The sequence below is a fragment of the Thermobia domestica genome, chromosome 4 (genome assembly GCF_964235325.1).
Source record: "Thermobia domestica chromosome 4, izTheDome1.hap1.1, whole genome shotgun sequence".
Lineage (NCBI taxonomy): Eukaryota > Metazoa > Arthropoda > Insecta > Zygentoma > Lepismatidae > Thermobia > Thermobia domestica.
In genome coordinates, this window is record NC_137457.1 from 167440624 (window position 1) to 167457465 (window position 16842).

Here is a 16842-nt window from a genome sequence, read left to right on the forward strand (position 1 = left end):
TTATACCCGAGGACAGTACCTATACTCCCAATTGTAACATCATTACTATCAGTTTCAATTTTAACTCTATTTCTTAAATGATCTTCTGATAATGTTATGTTGATGGATTGAGATTTTAAATATTCATAAGGACTGTTTAAGCTGTATTGCCCTTCTGGTATAAAAAATTTGTCTATCACCATATGAGAAACTGTTTTTTTTCTGTTGTTATATTTGGAGTTAGATATGTACTGTAAAACCCAACTAGTCCTATACTTAAATACATGCTCCTGTTGTCTAATTCATAATGGAGTTTCTTCTTTAAAACAGAAGTATCACTCGTTAGCTTAAATACCTTAGCCATTTATTATATAATAAATGAATGAGTTTGATTTACCTAGATATATTCCAAGAGAGAAAGTAATCAAGTTAATAGAAGATGTCATTCAAAAGTTAGAATACAGTTTAAAGAAGAAAAAGAGAAAACTACGAATTGTTAGATAGGCATACTACACTTTGATCACGTAGTAGGTTATACTTTCTGCAACAACTGGGTTTATTAATATTTTCATACCTGTAACAATTTACTCGATATTAACAACGTCTCTTGCAACTGGAAGAACTATTATAACTGGTTTGTCTTCCAAGTTGAACATAAGCAAAAGAAAAGACGAATATAAAAAATTGTCACTTGTATTAACTCATTTAAAGAACAGTTAGAGATGATAATAACATTAAATGGTGAAATGGATAGCGAAAATATAAAAGATGCGTTGCTTAAGATCAGAGAACAACTTAAAGATATAAGATCATAGGTGAGCGTTTTGCTCACCTTCAGATTTTCTCTATAATAAATGAGTAAGAAAACTATTAATTGGGATGTACAAGAGATGATAAAAGAAACAACAGCTAAGAAAAGAAATGGAGAGATTATAAGTGATGATATTCGATGCCTTATCGTGGGTTCATCTGGTTGTGGTAAGACGTTTTTGCTATTAAATTTTTTTATTACAGCCAGGTTGGTTAAACAATAATTACTTCTACATATATTCTAAAAGCATGAATCAGCCAAAGTATGAGCAGTTAAAAGATCGATTTGAAAAAGCAGAACTACAGTTTAAGAAGCAAATAGCAACGTTCTTAAGCAGTAATGATTCTATTGTACCTATTGACGAATGTGAAAAATACTCTGTAGTTGTGTTTGACGATTACAGTTTAGAGAATCAAGATACTGTTAGAAATTAGGCAAGAAGTAGGCATAGACATTTAGACTGTTTCTATCTTGCACAAACATATTCGAAAGTACCTAAGCAGCTTATAAGAGATAACGTTAACATCCTATGCATATTCAGACAAGATGACACTAATCTTAAACATGTGTATAATGAGTTTGTTGGAGGAGAAATGTCTTATGATGAATTTAAAGAGATATGTTCAAAATGTTGGCAAGAAGATTATGGCTTTATAGTTATTGATATGACAAGGAAGGTAAACAATGGTAAGTATAGGAAAAAGATAAAACACTTTATAAACGTTTGATGTTTTTTCACGTTTGTTCGTTTTAACGTTTGACGTTTATTGACGTTTTTTCACGTTTATTGACGTTTATTAACGTTTATTGACGTTTATTCGTTTTCTATATAATAAATGGATGAGAAAGAAATTGGTAAGAATATTAAGTTGAAGGAGTTCTTGATAAAGGGCTTCAAATCTTGGAAGAAAGAAAGAGCAGGTATATACGACAAATTTAAACAACAAGAACAACCTGTAATTGATGCTATTCAAAACTTGGGGAGTGAGATCAAAGAAGTAGCAGAACAAAATCAAAATCTAATAACTGAACTTGTTCCAGTTGTACATAAGTCGGCTTCAATAGATCCTAGTCTTCTAGAAACACCTAGAAAGATAACTTATGATAGTTCTCCAAGTAGTGACGATACGTCTATAACCGGAGAAATAAAGCAGATGAGAAAACAAATTAAAGACGAAGTGGAAGGAGTAGAACCTTTAACAACAGCACAATCATTTGGTAAGATTGCAACGAAATATTATAGTAAAAGAAATGATAGTGTATTCGGAATAAGAACTGTAGAAGAAGATGGAAAAGTAATAAATAAGTTAGGAAATTCTGAAGTTAAAGTGAATGGTGATGATTTAATAATTAATGGTAAAACTTATAAAGGAACAGAAGGTCTATGGGAATTGTTAACGGTGAATACTAATAAAACCATTGAAGATTATGATGATGATGATTTTAAACAGTACAAGGAAATAATAACAGAATCAGATGCTGCCTTCCAAAAATATAATCGAGATAAAAAAAGTAGCATCTAGTAGAGGTTCTAGGTATAATATTATCAAGCCTATTTGGGATAATTATATTAAACCATCTTTACCTCCAACTCCTGAAAGGACTGGTGAAGGAATTAAACAATATACAGAGATACCTAAAGAATATATATGAATGGATGATGTGGGAAAGTTAATTGATCGGTTAATAGTTATAGATGGAGAAGAAAAGGCTGGTAATAATAACATTTATAATGAGAAAGTAGGTATAGTGAGTATGATTAATAACAAGCTTTCACAATTTATTCCTAATGATCCAAAAGGTATAGGTTATTTGATTAAGATCTTAAATACATTACCACCACGATTCTGGAATGATGAGAAGCTTGGGAAAGGATTAGTAAATGATTTGATTAATAAACTCCCATTTGAATTACATATTCAAGGATTTTCGTATTGTGGTCCGGGAACTAAGCAACAAGAAAGATTAGAAAGAGGTGATAAAGGTATTAACCCATTAGATGAGGCTTGTAAAGAACACGATATATACTACAGAGACAATAAAGATACAGAGTCAAGACATATTGCAGATAAGGAACTAGAAACTAAAGCATGGAAAAGAGCATTTAGTAGTGATGTGCCAATTGGCGAACGATTAGCTGCTTTTGGGGTTGGTACTGCTATGAATGCTAAGGTTAAGTTAGGATGGGGATTATAAGTGTTTAATTGTTATTATATATGATTCTTTTATGGGTATATCCCATAAAAGCGTTGTTTCAAGATTTTCTTTATAATAAATGGATAGTGTTGAGAGTTACGAGTTACAGAGCTTTAAAGCTAGCACAAGAACATTTAATAATTTGAATGAAGCTAACAAAGATATTGAGTTCTATTTCGATGTGGGGGATGGGTTCGTACATCCACACAAAGCAGATTGTCATATGACTTTTGAAGTTGTTGGTGCATCAGTTGGAGGAACATTTGGTGCAAATAATACTATAAAACTTGTAGATAACTTCTTCCCATTCTTCTTTTCTCAAATTGAGCTTAGAAAGCATGTAGTTGCTATAGATAAGATTGAGCTACCAGGAATAACATCTACAGCTATTGGAACATTAAAGATTTTCAAACCAGAAGTCGAATATTTAAAACAGGTAGGATTTGAAACAGATGATAAACTTGGTCTAAGAAAGGACTTTAGTGTTTTGTACCCATTAAGATTAATTCCAGGCTTTTTAAGTGATTATAAAGAGGTTATGTTTAAAGGTGGATTGAGAATAACATTTACAAAAGCTAACAACAATAACGATGTCTTATACAAATGGACTGGATCAGGAGCAGGTGCAGCAGCTCCTCATGATGGAATAATAACAATAAAAAGTATGGAGATAAGAATGCCTATTGTTGAATACGAATCTAATTATGAAAACAAGTTAAAGTTGAATATTCTTAAAGAACCTAAAATCATGTTCTCATTCCATACTTATCAATGTGTTCAGAAGACTGTTCTAGGTTCTTTCTTAGAGTTTGATGTTACTACTCAATTTAATTCTAGACAATTTGATATGCTTGATTTCGTAGTTGTAATGTTCCAAACTGATAGAAGTGGCAAACAAACAGCAGATGCAAGTAAGTTTGATCATTGTAAGGTAAAGAATATCTATCTTAAGAATGGGAGGAATGAGGTATTTCCAAAAGAATCAAGAAACTTAGATATTGCTAACAGGGATTATTTTAAAATGTACGAAGATTGTACAGCATTTAAGAGAATAACGTGTGGTAATACCGAAATGTACTATGACCCTAAAGAGTTTATAGATAATAGACCAATGTATGTGATTAATTGTAGTAAGAGGAAAAATGTATCGGTAAATGAGAGAACAAACATAAAGATTCTAGTAGACTTTGCAGAAGCTGTGGCTGCTAATACTATATGTTATGCGATTTTAATTGGATAAAAGAACTTCACATATGATGACAAGAATGAGAAAGTAGTAGAAGAGTTTTAGATAGTTAAATGTATGTTTGTATTGTTTTATGGAAGTTTTTCCATAAACGAAATTGATAAAAAAATGATTAAATATTTTTTGTGAAGATAAAAATTGAAGAGTGTTCATTGATTTTCTATATAATAAATACGATGTCGAGTCATATTGAACTTTTAAATAAACTTGGAAGTCTTGAACAAAAACAGGTTATTGGATTAAGAGAATTAGAATTAAATACAGAATATAAGATTGTGAAAATGGAAAAGATTAAAAGTAAGTTTGGAAAGGGCATTTGAGTTGAGTGTGAGGAGTTTAAGGTCTTTCTTCCACCTAGATTTACAAAACACTTAACAGATAAAATGATTGATGAGATCGTTAAAGATGGAATAATAATCAAATACACTGGTTTAGAAGATAATTATCCAACTGTTGAGTTCTGTATGTAAATTTTATATAAATTTTCTGTATGTAAATGAGAATCGGTTTAATGAATTTCTCATAAAACGAACATTTTCCTTATAATAAATTAACTATGGCTACTTATTTGAATAAAAAATGAAGTTAAAGCATTGAGATTCCTTCGCATAGATGAGTTAGAAAAAGGTAAAGCGTACGAGATAACATTATGGAAATTGATTCAAACACAGCGTTATGGTCAAAGAGTTTTAGTATATTTAGATGAGAAATATAAGACGTTATTACTACAAAGATATAATGACGAAACTGAGCAAGTATTGAAAAATTTGAAAAAGTATAAGCTGTTTGTTAAGTATGAAGGTTTGAAAGATTTAGATAATGGTTATAAAATACATCAGTTTTACTTTAGAAATGAATCTAAAAAATAACAAAACATAAAACTTGTAATTTTAAGTATGTTATAAGTGTATCAGTGTTTTTATGGTTTCATTATTAATATCCGTACTTGTATTTTTAAGTATGTTTTAAATGTATAAATGTTTTTATAGTATCGAGACTAAAAAACTAAGACCTTTGGATATACAGAACATAATGTCATTTAAATTTTAAAGACACATGTAAATAAGAGATTTATTTCCGTTTTTTTATAATTATATCCTTAAAGTTATGCAATTTATAAGACATTCAATAGATAGCAGATATTTTTCTTTATCGATTGTCGTTCGAATTTTGAAAATCTGTTAATAAAAAACGCAGATATAACAAATTCGAAATATCGGGAATTTTTTACGGGTTTATTTTTGAGTTTTCGCGAAAATGTTATTCTTTAAAAAGTCTCAGAATTTTACTGTAATTATGATAGTATTTTTTATTTTTCAATTTGGTGAAACTTTTGTAGAGATATTGAAAAAGGGAGACATATCCTGCCGGTTATGCAACCATTTATGCACTTTTAAAAAAATGGTTATGTTATTAGTATTCATTTGCCGTTTAAATTTTTGAAATCGGTTAATTAGGGACCAAACTATTGAATTTTAACGTTATTTGGGGGTGTGACTATCAGTTTTGCCAACTCATTTTTAACAATTATCATATTTATTAGTAATGGGGTGAATTCATCCCTATATGTTTTAAAGCGATATAAAAATTAAAATCCTGGAACGTTCCGAAAAAAATATTGAGTTGGAGACACTGCATTGTAAAACATTAGTTTTTTTGCGGTTTATTTAAACAGTTTCTCGTTCATGCTAGCTAAGTAACACGGAAAGTTTTTTAATTTGCATAGTTGAAGTTCTCCGATCAGAAATTTTCATAAGAAATAATTTTGAATCAAGATTCACAAGACAGACACTCCGGCACAAGACCTGTCGGGGTTAAGTCTGAGTTAAGTCTGAGTTAAATCTTCCTCAAAGTGAGCAGGAAGAAAGTGTGAGTTATATTTGGCTGCTAAAAAGAAAGAAAACATGTTGCAGCTGCTATAAGTCTCTATGTGTATGTATATATGTATGTTGGCATGAGGAGAAGGAAAGAGAATCGGATTGGACGGTCCTGTGCTGGTACTGGAATCGTTCAAATGAAACAGTGATATCATCTGTTCCGCAGTAGATGTAATATTTATATGTATTCCTTCTCATTAAGTTTTTAAAGACAATTATTAACGGATTTTCATGATTGAAGTGTCAAATGAAAACTTATAAACTGGAGATTAAGATGCAATAAATATATTTTGTGTAGGATTCCATTGTAAGTTTTTAGATGTAAGTTTTTATGATTTTAAATATCATAAAAGCATATTCATTCTCACTTTGGGGTATCCATCTGTGTTAAAGTGTAATAGTCAGTGGTGGGTTCATAATTTTTTGGCAGTTAGGGGATGGAGGGGGGAAATGTGTCTGCAGAACATACATATGTACCCTACTAATGTGGACGGTGTACTATCTAATTACCATATGGGCTTGGAAAAATACATTGCTCCGAACTAATGTGGAAAATATTTGTTCGAAAAAAAATTAATAATACTAAGAGGCAAGGTAAATTTTAAAATATAGCAATTTCGTATTCATTTACAGGGTCTATCTTTTCGGTAAATAGCAATATAAATGTTGGCCATTCACAATCTAATTACGACATGGATTTGGAAATACATTTTTGTTTTTCGAAAAAAATGAGCAAAATAATCACACGAAAAGAGCTATGCAAGTCAAAGTCCCAAATTAAAAGCTAACTAAGTGAGAACTTTACATTCATCTAGAAGGTTTCAACTTTCATTTCAAATTCATATAAAAGTGAGCCATGTACATCATAACTACACTATGGACTTCGAAATATACATTTTTATAAAAGGGATGGGAAACAGTCCTTTAAAAAAAACTATATAACTCTAAATACCATTTTAAAATCTAACGAAACAAGAATTCAATATTCATCTAGAGGGTTGCCTTTATTTCAATTTTTATAAATTTTAGCCAAAAAGTAGCAAAGCACTTCCGTCTAAAAGGCTATTTAACATTGGCAAAAATACACTTTTCCCAAAAAATAAGTTAAAAACTAACAACGAATGGGTTATATAACTCTAAGTGCCAAGTAAAAATCTAACAAAATAAGAATTTTATATTCATACAGTATGTTCCTACTTTTTGTTATTATTTACATAAATGTGCCCCATGTACTAAATAATTACTGTATGGACTTGGAATATTGTATTTGTTTTTCGAAAACAATAAAAAAGTACTCCCTTTAAAAACCTATATAACTCAAAGTGGCAAGTTTAAATCAGACAAACTAAATTTTTATATTCATTTAGAATGTTTCTACTTTCAGTTAATATCCATATAAATATGGGCCATATAATATGAAAACACTATATGGAGTCCGCAAAATGCAATTCTTTCCGGAAAATCATCCCAATACTGCCTTTAAAAGGTTATTTATCTTTCAGTGCAAAGTTAAAATCTAGCAAAATAAGATTGTTATATACATCTAGAGGACCCTTGCTTTTAATTAATAGCCATATGAATGCGTGCCTTGTAATATCTAATTACCATATGAAACTGCTGAAACTTTTTTTTCGAAAATATGAGAAAGGACTCACTGCAGAAAAGCTATATAACTCTAAATGTCAAGTTAAAATCTAAAAAAAAAGAATTTTTTGTTCATCTGGTTGGTGCGTAATTTCAGTTAATATCCAGATACGTTTTGGCTATGTAATATTTAATTACCATATGATCTTGGAAAAATATTTTTTTCCCAAAAAATAGTAAATTACTATCATTTAAAAAGCTATATAACTCTAAGAGCCAAGTTAAATTCTAACAAATAATAATTTTATTATCATCCAGTGTCCCAGTGTTTGGTTAATATTCATATAAATGTGGGCCACGTAGTATCAAATTACTATATGGCTGTGGAAAAATACCATTCTTTCCGAAAAAGAGATATGACCAGTCTATGCGAGCCTATAATGCTCCTTTTATTCCACGTTTTAATTTAGATAGAAAATTATTTATTTGGTTGCGTATAGATAACAGTTCTATGTTCAACCACTAACTAACAGTTTGTATTTAGAAACCTCGGAACATTTCCAGAATACACTTAAAATCAAATGAAAATTTATAGAGGAAAACATTGAGATATATTTTAACATAATTACTTAACCCTTAACTAGTCGCGTGAAAAAAGTTACTTAATTAGTCGCGTGCGGAATTTTGTTCCGCATAATAACTACATAGTAAAACTAGTGTAATATTTGTTTTTTTTTTTTTTTAATTTTTATTTAATTTTAGGTTGAAATATTTGTTTTAATAGGCGTTTTAATTTATTTTACGCTATTGAAGACTTAAACTAATATAAAAATACGTTAGACATAAATACCTAAACAATGAAAAAACTATTCTGCTTTTTCTCAAATAACAATAATAACAACATGTATAGTTAGACCTGATAAGAAATATAGTTTTTATGTATTTTGAAACGTTCATATAAATTATGCTTTAGCCTTTCGGTTTACATATCCTTACTACTTACATATCCTCGTCTACAAGTTCCCCCATTCTGTCTTGATGAACATATTCTTTGCAATATGTGACAGTTTCTGTATGCACACCGCACACAAATTTTGACACTTGACACAACAATATTTGGTCTTCCTGTTTTCTTTCCTCGTGCAAAAAGCACAACTCCTTGAAATTGGAACTGGATCAGACACAGTAGATGGATCTTCTGGTATTCCTGCATACTTTTGGATATTTGATTTTAATTCTCTGGGGAGATATTGCAGATTTACTCTTGCCTTCATGTTGTTCAAGCAAAGATCTTTTACCTAACACTTTCAGAAAATCTTTTCTGTTCATGTTACTCTGTGTGTTAGACTGAAAAAATATGAAGCTGTTTATACCGGCGATATTCATCAAAGCAGCTAGTGGCCATCTATGAGTTCTTCTAGATACAGAATATGTAGCTTTCATTTGGTCTAGCGTATCTACACCTCCTTTTGTTACATTGTAGAAAGTTAACATTTCTTGCTTTTTGGCTTCTCCGGAAGATTCATCAATATCATCAGAAAAGTGTATAGAAGAGTTAAGAGTAACTACTCGATTTTTCTTCGGTACATACGAAAGGAGAGTCATATTTTCACCGTAACCAAATAAACTACTGCATTCCTCACTTCGATTTCCTTTAGTAAATATTGCAGGGATTTCTCTTTTATTCTTCCGCAGAGTGGCAACTAGAGACAGTCCACGTTTTTGTAGTTCTTATGCCAGTGGTATGGAACTAAACCAGTTTTCAGAAGTGACATTTCTTCCTGTTCCGGTTATAGTGTCTATAGCCTAAGTACTATCTGATGGGGTCTATTGTCCGTCTGAAATGGTCCATCGGGTTGCTGACCAACATATACCTCCATGTTGAGAGCTCGCACAAAGCAAATATCTTGATTCCATACTTAGCTGGTTTTGACTTCATATAAACACGGAAACTGCATCGTCCTCGAAAAGGCTCAAGCATTTCGTCAATTGTGGTGTATTCCCCAACACAATAGCAATTTTTGCAGTGCAAGTTCAATTCTTGAAAAATATCTCGAAGAGGCGTAAACTTGTCAAACTTTCTTCTCTCGTATCTGTCAACTTTGTTATCAAAACGAAGAGCTTGTAGGAGAAATCTCAGTCTTCTAAGAGACATTGTTGCTGGGAAGAATTCAATTCCAGTCCCATCCTTTGCATAGAGATCGTCCAGATTAGCATGAGATGACTTTAGTCCTCCTGCAAGATATAGAAGGCCCAGCAAAGCCTTTACTTCTGTTATATTAGTATTTTGAGCACCTCTTTCTCTGTTATACGCGTCCCTGTGTTTTTCAACCCACTGGTTTGTAAATTCAACGATTCTCTCCAGCATAGACGTACTAAAGAACAAACTCCAACATTCGCTCGGCGTTTTTGCTTCTTTAGCATGTCCTTTGACTCTTGGTAAATGGGTCAAAATATTCTGACTTCTTCTTCGTATATTTTGCCGTAGAGCATGTGGGTACCATTTAGTGACATTGTCCTTTCCTAGAAGATATGCTCCCCGTGCAGTAGTATTTGAGAGTGGTTCCACATGATCTGCTTGTGGCAACACTTCACCTTTATCTGCTGATTCTTCACTGGCAGAGATATGGTCGCTTTCTTCAATGATATCTTCTTCATCGACATCTTCCATATCCGGAACATCTAAATTGTCGTCTTCAGATAGAATTTCCAGCAACATGTTTCTAATTCTGTCCACATCAGGTTCATTATGATCCATTTTGAAAGAAAAGACTGACTCTCTTCTCTATGTATTTATTCTCAGAGCGCACAATGCACATATGAACCGCTTATACGTTCAGTTGCTTACAAATGAACTGCATCTGAAAATATATTTTTGTAAAATAAATTTTAAAAAATAGTGATGGTGGCGCTTGCTTATGATATGTTTTGTAATCATCGAATCGCTAAATTGTTGTCGGCTAAAAACAATAAACTGAAAGAAAACGCAAAATCTGTAGGAGAAAAAAGGGTAACTTATTTAGTCGCGCGCGGAACTTTGCTCCGCAAAATGCATCACTCCAAAATAAATAACAAAATATTCACTAGTGGCTTGGGCAACAATTCAAATATGTATTGTTCTTTAATCATGAAACTTTAAAAGACAGCTAGACAAAAGTTCAAAAGCATACGATCGAAAGTAAGGAAAACAAAAAGAAAAATGTAAAAGTGCGGAACAAAATTCCGCATGCGACTAACTAAGGGTTAATAGAGATATATTTTTAACAAAGAAAGTCTTTAAATAACTATTTTAAAAACTTTAAATAATTAGCTATAAGAGGAAAAAAAGAAAAATGTATTACCATAAAAATACACTGCGCTAGATAAGCTGACGTGACTGATTAGCTTACTCGTTGATGGTTATGTGCCACGCATTCATGATCCTACGTATACAATTTAGTTGTTCTTTGAACATATAAACATGAATGCAGAATACAATAATATTTTCATAACCTGTTTATAAAATCCGTAACAAAACCTCAATTCTGTTTTATGTTTAACATGAGTCGTACTATAAACTTTTATGCTACAAAAGGAAATATTTAAAAACTTAATAAATGAAGAAGTTCGCTACTCCTAATGAATTTTAAAAAAAAATCAAGAATTTTCTAAAAATGCAGATATAAGACGAAATTAATTTAAAACATGTCATAATAAAACGAAAGCAGAAAAATATAGCAATAATTAAATTGAAGAACTAGATCATGATTTTCAGCTTAGGATGATGAACTGTATGAATGCAAGTCAGAAAACACTTCATAACTTTATATGAAAACAAAATAAAATAGCTCTATCACCTTCTTCAGAGTAGGTTCGCGAATTGCTCATAAATTGTTAATTTAGGTTGCTAAAAATTAAAATATAACCATCTTAAAAGCAGAACTTTAAACAACTTACGAGTATTATTTAGAACTCTCATCAAAACTTTATTTCATTACGAAATAAAAGTTCTATCACGTTGCTTACAGTCGGTTGCCAGTGTTCCATACATTGTTGATTTAAATTGTTATAAATAATGATTTTACAATTTCACTAGCAGAACATTATAGAAATTAAAGAGCGCTGCTAAAACTCTCATCAGAACTCTATTTTATTACAAAAAAATTAGTTCTATCACCTTGTTCACAGTCGGTTACCGAGTGGCCTGTAAATTGTTGATTTACATTTTTAAAAATAATGAGTTAAACAATCCACGTTCAGAACTTCATAGAACTGAACGAATACTACTTAGAACACCTAAAGGATTTAAATACAAAATAAAGGAGTTCTACCACCATGTTCACAGTAGGTTCGCGAGTAACCCATTACTTGTTGATTTTAGTTGTTATAAATAGTGAGTTAAATATTCCGCAATCAGTGCATCACAGAACTGAACGAATGCTACCCAGCACACTCATCACAAAAAATTTTAAATAAAGAAAAACAGTTATATCACTTGTTGACAGTCGATTTGCGAATACCCCTTAAATTGTTGATTTAAATTGTCACAAAAATATAGAAAAAAACTAGGAACATAGCTTTAATAAAAACTTGACGCATATTATTTAGAAATCTCATAGAAACTCTACCTTATTATGAAATGAAAGTGTTCTATCACCTTGTTCACTGTAAGCTGCCGAACGAGTTATAAAGTGTTAATAAAAATTGCTATAAATAAAAATTTATCCAATCTACGAACATAACTTTATATAAGTTAATGAATGCTTCTAAGAACTCTCATTACAACTCTATCTCATTGTGAAATAAAATAGTTCTATCACCTTGTTTTCAGTCTCTTAGCTAGCTGCCAACAAATTGTTAATTTCAAATGTAATGAATAAAGATTTAATCATTCTACGAATAGAACGTTATAGAACTTGAGGAATGCTACCCAGAACACTCATCAGAACTCTATTTCGCTGCCAAAGAAAGCAGTTCTATCAACAGTTCACAGACAGTTCCGGGGCGGATCATTTATTCTTAATTTAAATTCTTCTAAATAAAGTATTAACCATTCTACGAAACGAACATTATAGAACTTCCCGAGTAGTAATCAGAACTATCATCAAAGGTCTATTTCATTTCGAAATTATTCACTTTCATCTTCAGAGTTTTTTAGCGAGTGGCCCATAAAACTGTTAATTTAAATTGTTACTAATCAAGAATTAACCATTGTAGAATAACAACTTTATAGAATTTGATGAGTGCTAGTCAGAACTCTAATCAGAACTCTATCTCGTTGCAAAAAAATAGAGTTATATCACCTTGTTCAAGTACTTTCGCGAGTGGCTCATAAATTGTTAATTTAAATTGTCATAAATTATGATTTGAACATTATAAGAACAGAATGTTAAAGAATTTCACGATTGGAAATCAAAACTCTCTTTCATTGTGAAATAAAAGAGTTCTATCACCTTGTTGACAGCCGGATCGTAAATGTTATAGATATTGTGAATTTCAATAATTATAAATATAGATTTAACCATTGTATACACGATTCCAAAAGTGCATTACCACCTGCAACTCTCCTTTTCCTGCTGTTGCAGGCAACCCAATAAGCTCGGCGCTTCGGTTGGTTGCGAATTGAAAAGGCGCTGGACCAAACCTCAATTTTCTAATAAATATATCAGTGTTGCAATCTGCAAATAAGAGAATAAAACAAATTGCTAAAAATGACAATTTTATTATCGTGACGGAGTTGAATGACTTTAAAAGTTACAAAATGATCTTACTTCAGGAGTTCAAACAAGGTCAATGGCAAGAACAGATATCAGAGGAAAGCATTTCTCTTCTCACCACCACTAAAAAAAAGAAAAATCATAAAAAAGAAAAAGGGACATAAAGTTACGTAAATTTTAATATAAAAGTCCCACTCTAATTTGTGAAAGTTTACACCCGAAAGGCAAGAACAACTGAACCAAAGTCAATGAAATTGTGCACAGATATTGCAGATGTAAAACGAAGGAATACGAGTTACGTATTTTCCTGGAAAAAGGGCTTGGTGATTCGCGGACCCTTCCAAACCCTTAATCACGAAATATGAAAACCGCTAGTAACAGTATGTCAGAAGTCTGTGAAAGACATGAAGAATTGCAACGAAATTTTTTGCATGGAAAATACACAAAAAATAAAGGAAGACGGGATTTTCTAATTTTCAGCGGAAAAAGTGATTTAGGGGCAAAAACTAGCACCCAAAATTTTGAAACTTGACGTCTGAAAGGCAAGAAGAAGTGAACCGAACTGAATGAAATTAAGCAGAGATATTGCACACGTAAAATGAGGATACGGGATTCGTATTTTCCTCGAGAAAACGGTTGGATGGGGCACGGACCCCTCCAGACCTTTGGGCACGAAAAATTATATGTGTTGGTAACAGGATGTCAGATGTGTGTAAAAGAACATCAAGAATTGAATCAAACTGCGAGTATGAACAATACGCAAAAAAATAAAGGAAAATATTTTTTAAAATTTTCTGTGCGAAAACGGTTTTAAGAGGCAAAAGTCAAACCCAAAATTTTGAAAGTTGATGCCCGAAAGGAAAAAGGAAGTGAACCCAAGTGAATGAAATTGTGCACAGATATTGCAATATTGAAATGAAACTTCTTGTGTGGATAATACAGAAAAATAAAGGAATGCAGGATTTTCTATGTTATTCGCAAACACTGTTTTAGGGGGCAAAACAACTTACCCCAAAATTTTGAAATTTGACGACTGAAAGATAAGAAGAAGTCAACCTTGCACAGATATTGTGAAAATAAAATGTGGGAATACTGGCTTCGTATTTCCTTAAAAAAATGTTAGGTGGGCACGGACCCCTCCAAACATTTGATCACCAAATATCAAAAATGCTAGTAACAGTATATCATATTTGTGTAAAGGACATGAAGAATTCCAGCGAAACTTCACGTACGGGCAATACGCAAAAGAATGGAGAAGGGTATTTTCTCCGGAAAAACGGTTTTAGGGGCAAAAGGTCTCACCCAAAATTATGAAACTTGCCGCCGGAAAGGCAAAAAGAAGTTAACCGAAGTGAGTGACATTGTGCAAGGACATTGTAGACATAAAATGAGGTAATATGGGTTTGCTATTTTGCTGGAAAAAAGGGGTCGGGGCGGCACGGACCCCCACAATCCTTTGATCACAAAATATCAAAAATGCTAATAACAGTAAGTCAAATGTGTGTCAAGGACATTCAGAATTGCAACATAACTCAGTGTATGGACAATACGCAAAAAGTAAACGAATACGGGTTTTTCTAAGTTCTGCGGGAAAACGGTTTTAAGGGAAAAAAGCTCCTACACTAAATTTTGAAAGTTGAGCCCGAAATTCAAAAAGAAGTGAACCGAAGTGAGTGCAAATGTGCACAGATATTGCACACATAAAATGTGTATATGGTTTTCATATTTTCCTGGAGAAAATGGTCGTGTGAGGCTCGGACCCCTCCAAACCTTTGATCACAAAAAATTAAAATGCTAATAACAGTATGTCAGAAGTGCATAAAGGACATGAAGAACTGGAACAAAACGTTTTGTATGGATAATACGTCAGAAATAAAGCAATATGGGTTATTTTATGTACTGCTGAAAAATGGAATTAGGGGGCAATAGCTCACACACAAAGTTTTGAAAATTGACGCACGAAAGGCAAAAAGAAATGAACCGAAGTGTATGAATCTCTCCACAGATATTGTAAACGTAAATTGAAGAAATACGGTTTCCCATTTTCCTAAAAAAAAGGACTCCTCCAAACCCTAGATCACGAAATATCAGAAGTGCTACTAACAGTATGTCAGATGTGTGTAAAAGACATGAAGAACTGCAACAACACTTTTGGAATGGAAAATACGCAAAAAATAAAGGAATACGAGCTTCTTTTTAATTTTCTGCGGAAAAAGGGATTTAGGGGCAAAAGCTAGCACCTAAAATTTTAAACTTCACGTCCGAAAGGCAAGAAAAAGTCAACCGAACTCAATGAAATTAAGCACAGATATTGCAGACGTAAAATGAGGATATGAGTTTCGTATTTTCAAGAAAAAAACGGTTGGATGGGGCACGGATCCCTACAAACCTTTGATCACGAAAAATAAAAAGTGCTGGTAACAGTATGTCAGATGTGTGAAAGAACATGAAGAATTGAATCAAGTTGCATGTATGGACAATACGCAAAAATAAAGGAAAAAATTTTTTAAATATTTTCTGTGGAAAAACGGTTTTCAGAGGGCAAAGCTAAAACCCAAAATTTTGAAAGTTGATGTCCGAAAGGCAAAAGGAAGTGAACCAAAGTGAATGAAATTGTCCACAGATTTTGTAGACCAAATCGGGGAATCCGCGTTTCATATTTTCCTGCAAACAACGGCTGAATGGGGCACCGATCCCTCCAAATCTTTGATCACTTAAAATGAAAAGGGTTAGTAACAGTATGTCAGTCAGATGTGTGGACGAAATCAATGGAATGAATGGACGAAGTCAAGGACGAAATCTTGAAGCGAAACTTCTTGTATGGATAATACACAAAAATAAGGGAAAACAGTATTTTCTATGTTCTTCGCAAAGACGGTTTTAGGGGACAAAACAACTTATCCCCAAATTTTGAAATTTGACGCGGATTCCCCGATTTGGAAATTTGACGCCCGAAAGGTAAGAAGAAATGAACCTAAGAGCAAGAAAGTTTGCACAGATATTGTAGATATAAAATGGGGTAATACGGGTTTAGTATTTTTCTAAAATAAACGGTTTTGCGGGGCACCAACCCCTCCGAACCTTTGATGATGAAATACCAAAGGTGATAGTAATCGTATCTGAGATGTGTGTAAAGGACATGAATAATTGCAACAAATCTTTATGTATGGATAATACGCAAGAAATAAATGAATATTTTTTATTTTCCGCGGAAAAACGGTTTTAGGGGCAAAAGCTCTCACTCAAAATTATGAAACTTCAAAAAGCAAAAAACAAAAAGAAGTGAACCGAAGTCAATGAAATAGTGCACGGACACTGTAGAAAAAAAGGGGGAATATGGGTTTGTTATTTTCCTGGAAAAAAGAGGTGGGTGCTGCACGGACCCCTTACTATCCTTTGATCACAAAATATCAAGAGTGCCAATAACAGATGTCAGATGTGTGCCAAGGACAT

At 32.3% G+C, this 16842-nt stretch overlaps 1 long non-coding RNA gene across 1 annotated transcript in view; it reads right to left on the bottom strand.

Moving 5' to 3' along the window:
• The window catches only part of LOC145683393 (uncharacterized), a 459015-nt gene extending 447926 nt beyond the window's left edge, over nt 1-11089 (bottom strand). The window contains exon 1 of the long non-coding RNA XR_014131074.1: nt 11035-11089. This is a non-coding gene — a long non-coding RNA (uncharacterized LOC145683393). The remainder of the gene's footprint in view (nt 1-11034) is intronic.
• Between the last annotated feature and the right edge of the window lie 5753 nt (nt 11090-16842).